Consider the following 16,802-nt stretch of genomic DNA (forward strand, 5'->3'; position numbering starts at 1 on the left):
AGCAAGAGAAAGAAAGGCTACAGGCACAGTAGTGAATTAGTGTCCCCAATTTGAATAGGGGGATTGTACGATGTCATCAACGCTATATGCTGCTGTTTGTGAGAAAATCACAATAGATTTGTCTCTTCATACCTGAATAGGGTATCTATTAAGAGAGAAAACTATTTGTGGAAGAGAGTGGTAAAGTGGAGCAGTACGTGGACATACAGTAAAGAGGAACGTGTGAGAGAGAGAGATAGAGATAGATGTTTTTCCTTATACTGCAGTCTTGGCACTGTAACAGGGGAGGCTGGTGGAGGTAGAAATCGGAGGACGGGCTCATTGTAATGCATTCTAAGCTTGTCCTACAATTTCTGCCTCCACCAGCCTCCCCTGAACTGTAAGTACATGGATTTCAGAGAAAGCACATGGTGAACCAGAACTGATACCGTCACTGTGCCAGTATATAACATGTAGTCATACTACCACATGATGAGAAAAACACACAAAGGAATTGGTTTGGTGCTTTAATCATAACACATATGAGTGATTTTACTACATAGAAATGGAATAGAATAGAATTTTCTGTATAAAGTCTAGTAGTGCATATCACAATCCATTGGAAACATTAAAGGCACATACATAAAATCCACACACTGGATATTGTGTATGGACAATACAGTATATTGCTTCTGGAGTATATCAACATCAACATTTGAGCATATTTAAATTGAAAACTATTGCTTTACAAAAACCATAGTCTTTGCCACAGGAAGCCATGAAAAAACAAATACAGAGTACATTCCAAAATGGACAGTCATCTCATAAAACACTTCTCTGTATTATCATACAAATTGAGGTGAGGTGTCTAATGCACCCAATCAAGCAATTTAGTCCCCAGCTCTTGTGGTGCATGTTTAAGTGGCATGTCAAGTACCATCATATTGAGAGTGATCACCAGAAGAGGTCATGATCTCATATGATGCATGAGGGAAAAGTGTGCAATGGTGTTAGCAGCAGGCCCTAAAGTTTATTACTGAACCTGTTCTCCATCCATGGGTTTACAGCAAATCTAATTCAATGTCCCTTGATTTAACAGTCCCCTTAGTAACTATGTAATAACTAGGCCTAGGTTATAATGTGGTAATAATCAAGTCCTGGGGTGGTTTTAAAACCTTTAAAATAATTTAAAAAAAACACATTAAGTGTAATTCAGTAAATATTACTTGTATTTCAGGAATATATAACATATTGTGTTTCTCAACAAGCACCAAAGGCCATATCAAGCGATGACACTTTAAGATGGAAAGAGGTATTATAGTTACCACATGCATGTTCTTGGTTGTTAGATCAGTGGTTCTTAACCAGGGGGTACTTGGCCTATTCACATTTCAAAAGTTCCTCAGAAATCATGTTTCTGATATGTCCTGACTAATTTCCCTTCAGTTGGCCAGTTCTTTTCAAGTGTAGAAGGAAACCTGTGTGCCCCAATGGCTTCCTGCCTGTGCCATGGAAAATGTGGTCGGTTCAAATGCAGAGACAAAGGACACTTCTGTTTTAGCCATGTCACATGCGGGGTAAAATAACAACGGCCTTGTGTGTACAAGGGCTGTAGAGGGAAATCATTCTAGTGTGCACTTGAATTTATTGCAGCACTTGTGGGGGGCTTGTGTGTCTATGATGTCTTATGTATGAAAATTGCGCTGTTTTCACGGGCATGATGTCAGATCCCAGAGCCTACCTTTAAACCCTTTGCAGTCTGCATAAAACCACTGCCTGCATGGATACAGGGATTGGGATCCACATGCAAAAACACAAAGCAAAATATGGCCTCGATATTTCCGGTTCTGGTGGCATGCAGTGACACGCAAGGCTGTTCTCCTTTCTTTGATTTATTTTAATGGACTTGCTTGTTAAGATTTTCTGAATCAAAATCACTTTATTCAAGTGTGGGAAAAGTCTATAGAAGTGATAAGGACAATTTCTCTATGCTGCTACCTGCTGCTAGCTTACTACGGTGTTATGGCAAACACTTTTAACAAGCAAATAATGAACGCAGATCTGACTTCTACAATGCTTCTAGATTAGAAATTGCATCCTGTGAATCAGTGCTTAGCTGAACTCAAATCACATGTGACTACTTGCATAAACACTTTCTGTGTTCTGAGGTGGGCTGCTGATCATACGGATCAGACACACGGCTCTCCACTGGAGGGTGACTGCAAGACATTGATGCATGAAAACAAGTATTTCAAACAGAAAATACACCAGTCAGGACACCAATTGGTAGAAAACCTATAAAATAAAATAAAAACTTGTTTTTATTCAACCACAACAATAAAATATGGCCTCTATAGAGCTGTTTCTCCTCATCAGTCCGCCAAAGGCAATTACAAGACAAGACAAAACACAGAAGAAACTGAATACTACTCAGTATAAGAAGTAATAAGCAACACCACTTACCATTTTATAAAGCCAACCCCAGTTAAAACTTGTTGTTCTGAAGATCGAGTGGTGCTAGTAGCTAGACAATGTCCTCTAACTCAATCCAATTCCCTTACAGCCTTGTTGTCTCAAGAGACTTGGTTCCCAGGAAAAATCTAACTACAGTAGCTATCTGCCCCATTGATCTTAAAATAGACCAGATAACACAGAGTCTCACCAGCCCTCTCATTGAGCTCAACGAGGAGGACCACAGGCGGAGACAGTGGTCACAACATCCACCACAGGGTTGTCATGTGGATGGGAAGCCTGGATCGGATGGGCACTGTAGGGGTAGCGGGGTGGAAACAACCAAGCTCATCTGAACTCAGCCCCGGCATTCCAGTCCCACACAAAGTGGGCTGCCTCAATGTAGGCCCTGTCCTCGGAGAGACCCCACAGGGCAGCTCCAAAAGAGCCTAGTCACAATGCCAAAGAAAGGCAGCTAACACAACCAAGCTATTGTGGAAGAACATGTTTAACAGTTGCTAGTTAGTAGCACTAACAGGCAAAAGCCACAATAGTTACAAAAGCTTACCATGGATGAGAAGACTACAGCAACACAATATAAGTTTAACAGGGGAGGCTGTAATATAAGTTTAGTAGTGTGCTAAAAAGAAATGGCAGTTAGCAGCAGTAAGGTTATCTGACAAATGCTAACAAAAGCAAGCAAACCTTGTGTGGCTGTACAGGAGTCAGCAACAATAAAATAAGTATGCCAGATTATGGTGCAGTTATGCTAAAATAAGGTAACCAACACATGAAGCACAAGCAGGCTTCACATCAACCACAACCAGAAAAAAACACCTACACAAATATAAATACAAATACACAATGGTCAACAACATGACAGTCCAAAATCCAAAATCTCTTCCAGCTAAATATCTCAACTGAGTCTTAATATACATTCTTCAGATAACACTAGTGTTATCTTGGGGTTTGGAGTAGCTTGTTAAGGCTGATTTCCTATCTGCTTACAGACTGTGTTCCTGTGTTGAGTAAGTGTATGAAATCACTGGACAATAACATTTTCATGACTAGGAAGAGGCTACATAATGAGCATGCAGTAGCTCTTTTACATATAAACATAAATTTGCCTTGTGCACCAGAACATACTAGCCAGAAGCATGTAGCATGAGGCAGCTTGATGTCTAAGTACACCCCTTGGACAGGACTGTTGCAGGCCTGTACCCCCAATGCTTATCCAGAGTGCCATCAGAAAGGCATTGCATCCCATTTGTAGAGTTATTGATATGACTCGGCCGAGGATAGAACTCCCAACCTTCCGGTCTCAGCAGACACTCTAACCACAAGGCCACTGAGTCTGTAACATTTAATAAAAGGTTAGTTAAAGATAGCCTGGTAGAACCAGACAGATTGCGCAATAGTTAACATTTGCCTACAGCAAATAATAAGGCCCTTGGAAAACATAAAAAACAGCATACTCTAAAACTATGGGGTGGTTTGGAAGTTCAGTTTGGTTTTTCGATTGTTTGAAGGTTGATCCAATCACAACAAATTAGTTTTGCGCCACGCCTCTAGGCTCAAACAGTTTCACGAGAGTGAAGGTCAGACTGTGAAGTGAAACAGAGTGAGCCTAGCGATCAGGCTGATTCGACCAGACCATGTTAAAGAGGCCTTGGATACAGTAGATAATTATCTCAATACATCAGCTAAGGACATTTCTGCAATCTATTTTGGGTTGAAGTTGTGTCTTTTGAGGACTGAGAGGGCTCATGAAAACCAGGCTAGCAATGCCATCTTAAAATACTTCTCTGTCTTGCTAGTAGGGAGAACTGAGAGGCCACACATAACCAAAGCTTTGATGTTGAGCCCTACTCTTTCAGAGCTGGGATGGGAGTCCATTGGCACTTGTAGAGAACAGTAGGTCTGAGATATAACACTAGGGGAAGACGTTATTGTGTTGCTGTGTGCTATTCTACAGTATCATCTGTCGTTTGGCTGTACCGTAGCTTTGGTACTCAAACACATAAATGAAATAATCAGACAATTATTACTATTAGTATTACTATTATTTAGAAAATACAAAATATATATATTTGAAAAGTTACAGACACTTCAGTTTCAGGATGTGCATGATACATTTCAGGATGTATGTACTCCATGGTGTGAAATGCCTGACACTTATTGTGCCTAAACCCGGTTTTGTGTCTAAATACAGTAGCAACAGTGCCATGTTTTATTAATTCTCCCACCGCCCACATGTTGGCTTTAGGTTGGCCTGTCACAATGATGCATCCTTCAAAGTGCAGCTCAATCATTTTATTAGACGTCCCAGTCAAACAGAGGGGGTGGGGTGGGGACAGTGACAGCTCCCACAGTCCCACAGCTTTACAGAGTAAGAGCGTTTCCGGTGCACACAGAGATACACACAATTCAATTGGAAAATGTAGCTTGACACTTTCTGTTGAGGTGCAGTATCTAAATGGTTCATGAATGGCTTAAAGTATTTCAATACAATTACATCATAAATGGTTATGAATACATGTAAATAGATAAAGACAGATAGACAATAGACAATGTTAATTTTCAACATCTTTGTGACAGTGAGTCTACACCCTTTGAAATCATTATTGCTTTAAAATAATAACTTGAGGTGATAGACATTATACATTTTGACCAACAGTATTGGGTCTTTACCAATTCTCACTCTATCTTAGGCAGAGTAAATGCTAGAAAAATAGTGTCACGCATTTGATGTCTTTCAGAGTGATGCCTGCGGCTGACTGGATGGGGGGGGGGGGGGTGCTGTTATGGAACTATGTACAGTACTGTTTTCTGTTTTGCAAGTTGAAGGAGCTGGAGTGAAGAGCCGATGAGGACAAGCATGAGTCATTACTTCAGGAGTGTCTCGGTTAATCACTGCCTGCTGCGACACTGAGAGAACTTAATCTCTCCGTCGAGCAGGGTGGGGTAGAGGGCAACTCTCAGCATGCTAGCTCAGAGTGGACATGGACAGAGAGGTGAGGGGGAGGAGAAGAGGACAGAGGAGAGGAGCAAGGCAGGAAGCAAAGTCAGAGCAAAAGAGTGAGAGGCAGAAAGGAGAGACAGAGAAGAGTGTCTCTCATCTTCTCTGTCTCCTTTCTTCCTCTCACTCTTTCTAAGGTAAGGAAATATACATAGGACAGAATACGGAGGGATGTGAGAGGATAAAGAATGGAGAAAAACTGTGAATCCAGTTTTAATTGCTGATACAACTATAAGAGAACAATCTAGAAGTAGAGATATAGTATGGGAGAGAGAGGGAGACAGACAGCGTGCATGTTGGGACATAGGTGGTGGGAACAGGTCGAGTACAAGCACCTCTCAGTGTAACCTAAGTGGTCCATTTATGGAAAGAGGGAGAGAAGAAGTGTCAGAACATGCCATCAGACACTGCAGAGAAGATGGATGTATGACACGTTAAGTGTGCCTTGTATCTGACAAGCAGCACAAAGTAGGAACTTTCACACTTTTTGCTCTACTCTTTTCAGAATTTCCATCGTTATGCTCGCTATGAATTGACTTGACCTCATGATCAACAGCTGTATGTGACAACTTATACAGTACACTATGAACTCTGAGGCCTTTTCTCCAACATGAGTAATCGTCTCCCCTTCACCATTTTTCATTACCATCCCTTCCTTTTTTGTGAATCTTTCTCTTTTGTAAGGTGAGGAGATTTTGTAGCCGGGTCCTCACAAAAAAATTACAATATAACAATAATGTTATAATATAGAAATCTTCACCCCAACTCCCTTTTTTTTTTACCTTTCCACTCCTCCCAATCATCTTAAACAATTATCACAAGCTATTTTGTGGTTCCCACCACACCTCTTCTTTGCAACACAGACAACACAACAGTTCTTCCAGTTCCATTTTTAGATACACACACAAGGCTCTAATGGGGCCCTTCGTGTAAAAACACACTGTAATGAGGTTGTGGAGAGGGGGACCTGTTTTAGTTTTCTCTAGGATACTATAATAATACCTAATTGCTATTGGAGCCTTCTCATTCACCAGTATGGGACATGACGACTCATAGCTCCAGCCAGAGATTGATTGGACTAAATGAGAGGACTTCCTTCTATGGTGAAGTCTGTCAATGGTGGTACACGAAAAACCATGTGAAGTATTCAGGCCCTCAAGCATTCTTTCCTCATAGGCATCATATCATGCTCTGGCTTTTCCCTCAGGTCTACCAGCAACCTGTTTTTCTTATGTAACAGAGAGAATGAGTTGAGGCTGGGTCAGGTTACACACACACACACACGCACGCACACACACACACACACACACACACACACATGCACACATAAGGATAAACATGAACAGATAAGCTTCAACTGATGGAACCTGTATTCTAATACTATTGTACTATTAATCTCAACTAGTTTCTCAACAATCTAACTGTTTTAACAACAAGAGCCAATGGTTCTAATTTTTTTCTCCAAATCAGACACAGGATCATAAATATCCAAATTGCTTTACCACAAGCCTGCTAAAACAACACTGTCATTTGAATACTTTATGGTCAGAAATAAAAAAAATAGCAATAATTCTTATTTGTCATGACTTCACGGATAGCGGATGATAGAAATGCCATACCTCCTGAAAGATGACCAGCTAGCCAAGAGAAATATCCAAATGCATTTTGAGATCCCCGTCCATCAACAGTAGCAAGCTAAACACATAATTAACATAGGGAGAAGCCTCAGAGGAGCAACAGCTAACATACTGCTAACAGAAGACCTAGAGTCGGACTAAGTAGCACTAGTAGGGACACTATGAAAGGCTTGGGCTGGAATTGGATCCTGAGACTCTTTGGTCCAATGGAGGAGATCGCTGCTGTACCTGACACCAGAGCAAAAGCGTCCAGCAAAACACCAGGAGCTACTTAATAATGAATGGGGCTGGATAGAGGCACCGCACAACACATGGCTAACAGAGCACCATACTGAACACATGGCCTGGTAACAATAAGATATATTAGTGTCATCAATGGAGACAATCTGGCACATAGTGCTAACAAGGCCCTCGATAATCGCCAAAATCTCCTAAAACATGGCAAAATAAAATTTGTTAGAAAATGTGTTAATTCTATCAAAAGACATACAGTACAGTTAACATTTGACCGAATAGTAGGGTACAATACTAACACTAGTAGAGACAACCCAAGACAAAGTTAATTGGTGGCAGTGTCTAGGGATTACAGTACATGAAATATGAACAAACGTAGATTTAGGCAAGAGTGATCTGTTACTGTCACAGGAAAGAATGAGGCACTCATACTCCAACACTAGCTACGTCTTGAAATGGTTTATGGATGAAATCGGTCAGTGTGATCAGCCCTTGTAGCATGAGACATCTGGCTATAGTGTCCTTTACAGTAACCTGAATCGTCAGCCATGGCTGACCCCAAGCAGATTTTGACGTGATCTTCTGCTGTCAATCCCTTTCGAATGACCTCATTGGAGTTGCCATGACAGTGCTCCTCATTTAGATGAAGTGCCTTGGAAATGGCATTGGTCCAGTTACTGCCTCTCATGTGAGAGACTCAACTACACAAAAAACACAGTCAAATCAAGTGCAATCCATAAGCACAATTTACAACCTGCTGTCTAGCCATCTCCAACCACTGGTACCTGCCATGTAAATTACAACCCTCATATCCCATGCCCAAACCATAAATATGCCCTGAGTGCATAGTGTGTTGGGCTCTTCAGTGGATGTGGCGCCAATCCGAAACCAGGGCCACACAGACAGATTGAGGGCATGAAAAAGAAAGAGGGAGGACAGGGAGGAGAAAGGGGCGGAGCCGTACCGATCCTTTGCAACTCAAATCTACAGCTGGTTAACATTAGGAGGAGGGGGTTCGAATCAAGTGGGTTGGGTGAGTGAGTGTGTGTGTGTGTGTGTGTGTGTGTGTGTGTGTGTGTGTGTGTGTGTGTGTGTGTGTGTGTGTGTGTGTGTGTGTCCATCCATGCCCATGTATGCCCTGTGTTAGCTTCTGAGAATGATGCCACAGTGTGTGTGTGTGTGTGTGTGTGTGTGCGTGTGGTCCTAGACATTGACAGCTCTCTTATGCCTGCACAAATGATGGGATAGAACACACCTGACTTACCAGAGACACCTGTCAAGCCAAATGTCCCATTACTTTTTACCCTAGGGGGACTATGCATAAAAAGTGTTGTAATTCCTGAATGGTGAAACCAATATGTACACTAATACCATCAAATGGAAGCTGAGAATCTCTATTTTAACCTTGTAGTGATTGTTTGATTTCAAACTTTTGGAGTGTAGAGCCAAAAGAAGAGAAAATGCTTCACTGTCCCATTACTATGCAGGGCACTGTATATGAAGTCTTGTGTCCAGAGTCTATATGCACAGCAAGAAAAACAGGCTCCACTGATGTGATATTTTGGAGATGTTTTCGTGACCGTGTTATTGCGCCAAACAATCAAAAGCCCAGGTTAAATGTGGCACACATCGGGTCAATAAGTAAATATTGCATAGCACTTCAAAAACTATTTCTTGGCTATTTTCTCCAGATCTGGTCAAAATAAATGCGTGTGTGTGGAGGTCTGGCACACACTCCAACTGGTCTTCCCGAGAGGTTAGGTATGAATGGAGACAATGGCAAACACACCTCTTAACTCGCTAGCGTTGGTAAAGGGTAGACTGATCCATGAAAGAAGTCGTGAAGGAGTTCAAATACAGTTAGGAGGTTATACAGTTAGAGATTCCACCACTAGAGTGAAGGAGGGGCTCCTCTCAAGACTCCCCAAGGAACCCTTCACTACGTCAACACACTCACTGTAAGGATGAGTTCAACGTGACCCTCATATGTAAGAGACTGCATATACAATAGATTTCACTGTACACCCACTCAAACATCCCCCCCCCCTCATCCCACCCTCACATCCCAAAACAAAAGGTCTACTATCACGCAGATGGTGGATGTACCATTGCTCCAATTAGGGTGTAGAGAGAGATAAAATAAAGAAAGAGAGGAAGAGAGAGAGAAGAATCTCCAATCCCATGGCTCTAATTCATCCAGCCTGATATTGATTTATCTCCCAGGCTCAGGCCCCAGAGTGGCTGCCATATTGGGTCCACCTACGCAAAATATTTATATGTGCACTCTCTTAATTGAGCCCCATGTTGGGGTGGAGCCTTGACTGAGTCACCGGCTCCCTCAGTGATGTGTCATCAGCCACACTCTCCACAATAAAGAACAAAACCATAGACGCGAACGCTGCGTACTTCGCCCATATTTGTCCTGTGGGAAGACTGATGAGGAACTTCTGTTTAACTGTGGGCAGCCCATCAGGTCAGCTCTGGTGCAGCATTTGAATGATGAGTCAAAGTAGATAGCTAGCTATTTTTGTGTGAAACTTATATGGGATCAAATGGTGGCTTGGTAGCAGAAGCTAGTTCCTCTCAGCAAGGGAAATGGCTTGTATGATGTGTAACCTTGCCTGACACCTTAACAATTGCTTGAGCTCCCCAAGCTAATGTCTACAGACTTTAACTCAGTGGGCTAACACAGTCATGTGGTGCACAGAAGGCCCAAGATCAAACCCAATTGCTCACACTAGCCCACTTTATTATTAGTCACTCAGACAGGGTACTGACTCCATGTTGAGGGTGATGCTGCCTCTCCTCCACCATGTCAAAGGTCAACAGCTGGGAGCCAGCTGATGTGAGCTACTGGTAGTGCCCGTTGTCATGGCAATGCTGACTGGAATGTTTCTAAAATTGTCACGGAATGTCATGGCCTGGCAATCGTCACTGCCTTCAATTGCTCTCAGCGAAAGCCAATGAAAGTGAACTGCAGAAGTTTGTTTTGGTGTTCTGGGTTTCATGCAGTCTATGAGACATCCAACTTTCACCAATCTGGAGAGGTATTGTCATGACTTAAGTCGCAAAGAGTGGGATTCATTTCTAACCTCCTTAGCGCCCCCCAACTTTTTTTTTATGTTTGCAATTCATCAGGGATTGCACTAACTTACTCTTTTGGCAGTGGATGTTTCTATAAAAACAACTGCAGGGAAAAGAGAGGGCTGGCCTTGAAGCTTTAGAGTGTATTCTGCCTTGGGGGTGAGGGGGAGGAACCTGTGAGAGCTTATTTAGTCTATGTAAGCAATAGGGGACTAGCCTCAACTAGGACTCCCATTAAGGAAAACACAGTTTGTAAGCTTGGGGATGGAAATGTGAGGAGAGCAGGCTAGGACTGTGTGAACGATGGATTAAGTGACTCCAGACATGGACGGGAAACAGAAACGGACCTCGCCCTGACTCCCAACCGGCCACACATACAGAGACAGAAGGGAGAGACGACAAAGTAAAAACAGAAAGAAATGGAAACTAACCACTGATGGAAAAAGATGGATACTTGCCACATTCAGCTGCAGCAGCAAGAGTTCTGGACATGTTTAAATGCTAACTGGAGGTCAATGTATTGCTATTGAGAAGATATACTGTAGGATAATTGTGATGAATCAAGGAAACTCCTCGCCATATACTAAGAAGCAATGCTGGGCAAAGAGCAGACATATGATAGCTCATGGATAGCTCAAACACAAAACTTAGCCATGACAGACATAACAGTCAAATGTAAAGGAATAAGCAACAATGTATAATCGTTACTGTAGGTACCAATTATAGCAGTGGTCATAGTATTCAATCATAACCTCAATGACATTGAGACACATACCATCACCAGTATTCCAAATGATAGCTCTCTTTTAGTGGCTCGGAACAATGGTTGGAGGGGTGTGATGGGGAAGAGAGGAGATTTTTCATAGCGGAACCCCCCAATTACCCCGCCCGTGGAGAAAACCTAATTAAATAGTATGATGGCATGGCCAGGGCCACACCTACATGTGTGGTTCACGTTAGTCAGGCCACTCCCCTTCCCAGCTGTTCACCAGGCAAGAGGGGAACGAGAGATGTGGTGGAGTAGACATGCAGGCACACACACACGCATACACAAACACATATGCTCATACTCAAGTTCACACACACACACACACACACACACACACATACACACAGCGACCTGAGGTTAAAGAGTGGTATCACTGTCTATCAGGAGGCTGTCATTTTAATTGTCATTTTCAATAGCAAACAAGCTGGAGTCCACACCCACACACATCACAGATTTACACAGACTCCAACCAGCCATAGGCTCAGTGGTTTGCAGTTCAGGCATGACTTTGGAAAAAAAACACACAAAGCATCTTTTCTTTGTGGAGACACAAAGAGGAAACCGGACCCACTGAGTGCTTTGCCCTGGCATAGTATATTGCTCTATGAAAGACAGGAAGGGCCTTCATGTTGCCTTGATGGCAGCTATGAGCAGGGTGGGGGGCATGGGGGCGGTGGGTGGACATGGGTTGGCAGTATCTCTGTGAGGGTACAGCACATGTCTCCCTGGGACTAGTATGAGTGGTGGGGCTCTGCTGCTCAGACACACTGCAGATAAAGCACCACTTAAACTGTGGTACTCAAAAAACTCTCAAAAAAAGACTGAGCTTCCTTCAATTGTTTTAATGTGTTTATATTAGAGACCAATATTAGATCTGGGATGAGTTGCTTCTGAATAATGGGAGAATAACAAAGTATGTAGATGACAGTCTTTAGAGAGTTCTTCTCTCAACTGCATTGTGGGTGATGATTGAAGTATATACATTACATGGTCTTATTTGTGTTATGGTGTTGCTGTATTGAAATATTGCACATAAAAGAACAGTTGCAAGTTACACAAAGACATGTCAAAGAAGCAGTACAGCACCATTTCAATGATTCATTCCAAGATGATCTATTAGCACATTTTAAATCATAACAATATTAATAACCTGAATAAGGTTATATATGTGTCTACTACGATAAAACGTTTTACTTTTATGCAAAAGAGGACCTTTATACAGTATCAGTGTTTGTGTTGCCACAGTGCCCCATGAATGCATGAATTCCTTCCTAAATTTAGGAAACCACCTTGAGCAGATGTCCGTGGACGATGCCATTGTAATGTGCCTACTACAGAACTGCAGTCACAGCCACAGTAAGAGACACACAAAGATGCCCTCTCTCTCTCTAAAAGTTTGGTTGTAAGTGGACAAGAGACATTGGATGATACGAGAGAAACAGTAGACACCTTGCACTTCCAGATAACTCCTAAGTTTCTCTCATCTCCAACTTCGTCTTTTCTCCATCTCTAATGAGGACGGAGAACGTCACATGACCCTAATGCATCCTTCTACGATTTTTCCCAGTGAGTAAATAAAAGGGAATGTTTGCCAGACTTACCCCAGCCATAGGTCAGCGCCTTAAAGGTTAAGTGTTCCCAAGGGTTTTCATTGTTGTAGCTAGGCTCTGCCCTGCAAACTCCTCTCTCTCCTCTCCTCTCAGCCCCAACTAAGGCTCTGGAGCTCACTGGAGTAACTGCTCAAAGTCTAACGTGACCTTAAGGTTTTTCTTTGGGAGAAAAAGCCCACATCCCTCTGTCAGTCAAGCGGTGGAGCATAGTTTCAGCTGGGCCGCCGTCCAAACAGACATGAAAACTATTCTATTTCTGTCTGCCATATGAGCGCCGGCGCTGCATTTTGGAGAGATTCTGTGGTAGAGCATGTAATTGCAGAGTGACCAGTTATGGTGAGATGTAATTGTAGACCTCATCAGATCCCGAGAAACTGCCAACTGAACAAGGTAAAGGACTTTTAAAAAGTCCCACAAAAACAACGCCGACCACATAAATAAATGTGGGACTGGGATCCAGATGTGGTGGGAGTGAGGGAGGGGGGAGAAAGGAGAAGAAGAAAGAAAAGGGGGAGTGGGGGGGAAAGAGAGCCAGACGGCAGAACTGCCATCGCAGCAGAATAAAATCACATTTCTGACACTGTGAAAGGGTGTTTACCTTCCTCTGAAAAGTCACAGGAGAAAAAGGGGGTTTTGGGAAGGTGAAAGGATGTAGGCTGAGTGTGTGTTGTTTCTGGACCTTTACAGTGAGCGTTTTGGGGTGTCTTGTTTCACGCCAGCCTTGGAAATGACTACCTTCTGGAAAAATGGGGAGCTTTAAAGAAGAAAAAAATCAAAATATCAATAGGGTGGTTCACACAACAAACAAACACACACACACACACACACACACACACACACACACACACAGACACAGCACACAGCACACATACACATACACTCAAACCAAACACGCACATAAACACAAGGATGGCTTTCACACATACCTGAGCAAAGGATTAAGATGTATTAACTTTCAGATAATCTAACTGCAAACCTGCTAATTTCCTCTCAAATGTTACCTAATTTCCTGACAAAGGCGACGGGAAAACGATGCTAGTCACTGGACGTGGCAGGGAAACACATTGCAATGTGTGAAGGTAATCCTCACTTTCCATTCCATTCAAATGCAGGATGAAGTAGCCTCGAAGCTCCTAGTTTATGAAACAAGAGTTGAGTTGTGGTGTACATTTCTGGGAACTGGAATGGGGTAATCCTTCTCTCTGGAAATTGGGGTTTGCTCGTAGCTCGTACGAACCATCTAATTTCCCACTAGAATGAGAAGCAGCTGTTCACTATTAGGACTGTTTTTCTCATTGGCAAAGTGGGATCGCTAGATTGCTGAGAAAGACGCAAAAGCCTCCCCAAACCAATCCTCAGCCTAGTCCCCCTCAATTATCAGAATATGGAGAAGGTTTTTTTCTGTCATCCTAGAGAACTTTCCATGTGGATTCCAGCACGGCTCAGACTCCAGAGCTGATTCCAGCCCAGATAGACAGAGAGAGAGAGAGAGAGAGAGAGAGAGAGAGAGAGAGAGAGAGAGAGAGAGAGAGAGAGAGAAAGAGAGAGAGAAAGAGAGAGAGAGAGAGAGAGAGAGATAGGGAGAGGGAGAGGGAGAGGGAGAGGGAGAAGGAGAAGGGTAGGAATGAGAGACAGTGGAAAGACTGTAAAAATACATGACAGATGAGGGTTCTACCATTGAAGGGGAATGGAGTGCAGTTCCACAGTTCTCTCTATATTCTGTGTAGATGCATGTAAGAGCACTTAAATCAGAGGTATGAGTGGGTACTGTACCTTGATTCATGAAATGTATATAGAGTGCAATTGTCAAATCATCTATGTTACAGGACATCAGCATAATGTGTTCCATATGTTTGAGTACCATTAGACGTCTGTAAAATATATGGACAGAACACAATAACATTTGCCACTGGAATGTATTCTGTGAATCAAATAAACTATGTGTGATTGTGTGGTCTACCCCTGTTCTATTGTTCTACTCGATTTTTGTGTACATAGTTGTGATTTTTTATTCAATGTTTCATTTCCACTTTGGATATGATTCATGTGGAGACCCAAGATCCTGATGCTGCCTCTCAGCTGGAACTGTCTGGAACTTGTGATCTAGCATCTATAGTAGGTCTTCTGGTAACAACTGTTGAGGCCGTGTCTGTACTTCATGCTTCATCAAATGCTGACAAGAGTTTGTATTTATGTGTGATAATCCTTTTATTCATATATTTGTAAAGGTTAATATCTAAAATAGTTCTTACTCCTTACTTCATTTTTGCAAAGACAGTTATATTGCCACCTGTTGGAAAATTGTTGGAAAAACAAGAGAACCCCAAAATGTCCATTGGTGATGGACTACAGTGGCTTAGCCTCGACCATATCATGTTGCCGTAACATGAGTGGTGATGAAGATTTGATACATGACCAGGACTACTAAATGATGACGCACTTTAAATAGAGAAATAATTGACAAATGCTTGTAATTAATATATTTTAACATCACAAATAAGAGGAGTAACGAGATCGACATATTAATGAGCAAAACTGTAACACTGCAGGTTAAGATCTTTCTTACAGTGTCCTCTAGCCATACATTTAAAATATTAATATTAAATTGTCTGATTGAAATGTTGTGACACAAGCTTTTAGAGTGGACAATAGCTGCAGGCTTGGTTGGTATTATTGAGCAACTCCTCATATTGATTTTTATCTGTATTCAGTTCTATTGAATGGATTTTTTGTTCGACCATAGGCTATTTTTGATGTGTTGTCATCGACATGAAAAACATTTACGACGAGCCCGTATTCCCTCCACTTATAGCATAGGCTATGCAAATTGAGGTCCAAGAGAAGATATGTGTCGGCAATTTGGGTTCGACTTTACTTTATGGTAGCCTAATTAACAATTACTTAATTACTTCACTTGGTAATTAGTTACATAATTAATATACTGTATATGAATTACTTCTCGGTTACTTGGGGATTCATTATAGAGAGTAAAGTACCAATTGTTACGAAGAAGTTACAAGTTTCAAGGAATTACCTTAAAGTACCAATTGTTACTAAATATTGATTGCCACAATATTTTCATTTTGTGATAAACTGTAAAAAGATTAGAAATAAAGTGAATGCTATTCAAATGTCCCTCCTGTGTCTTATGAATACGTTTTTACGTTTGAAATAGTGTGATATTGTTATGACAGACTTCAGAGCTGCTGAGAGTTAAGACAGGGTTTCCCAGCATGTGTCACAGCATGAGACCACTGTGTTCCAGTGGTGTCGTTGCAGCTGGGAAGATCAGCATTCTTTGTGGGCCAGGTACTAATAACACTAATAACATGTAGCAAGCTTACTTCAGGCAGGACACTAAGTCAGTGCTAGCTGTCTGTCAGGTGACAGATCAGCTGTTTACACCTGACACAATGTCATGTTACACGTTGATAAGGTGGCCTATTTCAGTGGTCAGTCTACACGCCTCTCTGTAGCTTACAATATTGTTGCTGGTACTGTTGGTAGTTACTGTGCTATGAGAGTGTTAGTGTTTTTGTTTCCACCACCACTCCCAGCCTCCACCTGCTTCGGCTCTGCTCTGTCTGTACTGTACAGTATCTATCAGGGGATTGATAGATGTATGGGTTCCCTGCCGTGTGATATACATGTATGTGTTGTAGTCGTTTATAACTCCCAGACAGGGAACTCTCAAAAGAGTGGGGCCATCTAAATATGCCAAGCCTTATTGTATAACCATTTTATATTCAATAAATGGTTCAACTAAGAAGTGAGTGTTCCTGACTGAAAGGTCATTATGTCATCAACATACAGTGAGTCTTTCTTCACCTAAATGCTTAAACTTTTGAAGAACAACACAAGTACCCCAAACCCGAATGTATCTAAAATACATTTTAATCTTGCTGAAATTTCACAATTGTTACAATATTAATCTCTGGAATATTTTTTTCCTCTTCATTCTCTTCTTCGTGGTCTTCTTTATATCTTGAAACATACTGTACAATCATGTCATGTAAAGT

The sequence above is a fragment of the Argentina silus genome (assembly GCF_951799395.1).
Source record: "Argentina silus genome assembly, chromosome: 3".
In the NCBI taxonomy this organism is placed as follows: Eukaryota; Metazoa; Chordata; class Actinopteri; order Argentiniformes; family Argentinidae; genus Argentina; species Argentina silus.